This window comes from Pipistrellus hanaki, assembly GCF_964339955.1.
Source record: "Pipistrellus hanaki genome assembly, chromosome: 9".
In the NCBI taxonomy this organism is placed as follows: Eukaryota; Metazoa; Chordata; class Mammalia; order Chiroptera; family Vespertilionidae; genus Pipistrellus; species Pipistrellus hanaki.
Window position 1 is genome coordinate 59,900,604 of NC_140511.1, and position 1,554 is coordinate 59,902,157.

The following is a 1,554-nucleotide window of genomic DNA, read 5'->3' on the forward strand; positions in this document are numbered from 1 at the left end:
AACACTTCTGCCACAAAGAGACCACAGCACGACTTTAAAACAAACAAAACGGAACAAAACAAAAAATGAACAGCAACAGAGAACGATCTTAACAAAATAAATCTTAGGTCAACGGAAACCACCAAGCGTGTGACGGTGATGTAATTTATTGGTTAAGAGAGAGCCACTGACCACACAATTGCTGAATGTCTCTTATTCAGCCACTCAGCAGACCTGCCCTTTGAGCTCTTGGAGATTGTGATGGGGACTTATTTCTTTATTTCTTTGTGTGTGTGTGTGTGTGTTTAAATAATTTCACCCCTCAAAACAGCTGCAAGTTAACATACAGCAGATATTCCACGTATTCATTATATGTTCAAAATAATTACAAAGACAGTATTTTCAAACAGTACAAAACAAATCTATGCTACAGAAATGCTTCCTTCTTCCAATGACAGGTATTCAGATGGTACTATAAAAGATAGGCTCATTCTCAAAGTAAGACTAACAAAGGAAAATTATTTGCTGATAGTATCTTCATTCCCTGGGTCATGGTGGATATCCCCTTTTGCTTATCCCTCACCTTACTAAGATCCAGCAATGCCTTGAGGTCTTTTGATACTCAAGAACACTGGTTCAGGACACTCTCAAATTTGGACAGTGGGCTGAAAGAGACAATAGGCTTAGCCCTATCTGTCACTAGGGTCCATTTTTGCCTGGACCACTAGACCAGGCTCCCAACCTGACTTCTCCTAACCCACGATGGCAGAGGTGAGGCAGGGACTCTCTCCATGAACAGACAGGATGGGCAGGAAGTGGCTGTGGCCTTCACTGGGGAGCAAAACTCTGCCAGCTCTGTCCTGGCCTCTTCCATCGAACAAGGCACCTTCGAGTGTTTGGTGTCCTAGCTGTGCCGATACCTTCCCAGAGCCTTGTCACATCAAGGTTTTCTATTGGTAGCCTTGATCAGTCAACCTGAGTTTTGGGGTCTTTTCCTGTTCCCTTCCCCAAAGTTCTCAAAAGACAAAACCCTGGTTTCCTCAAGTCTAATTCCAAAGCAGTCAGTGCTCAGGTATCTCAGAGCGAAGGTCTCATCATCACAATGTCGCACTTGGTTCTGAACCTGCTCCAGGCTACGCCAGGTTAGTGCAGTTATCCAGGGTGGAGGGCCTTAAGTTGGCTTGAGCATGGTCCTCCAGAGAGAACCTCTTAGCACAGTTAAGTAATGTAGGCACTTAAAGCGGGAGGTCCAAAGCAACCTAACATGTGTCATTCCAGAGCCACCTCTGAAGGGTCCTTCAGAGGCCTCCCTTTTGGAATGTCTCAAGTACCATTCCCCACCCCCACCTAGACCTCAGGATGCCACTCAGAAATTCCTCCTGCACTGCCCGAAAATACGTCAGCTCCACACGGCCGCCACATGGCCAATGTGCAGTCTCATTTCACCGGCAGTGTGGGCACCTGCTCTGATCTAGGCATCTCTGGGTCCACACAGAACCCCACCTTTTGCTCGCAAGACATTTTTAAGACTTACCATGATTTTTCTTTTAAGCTTTACCATGATTTACACAAATT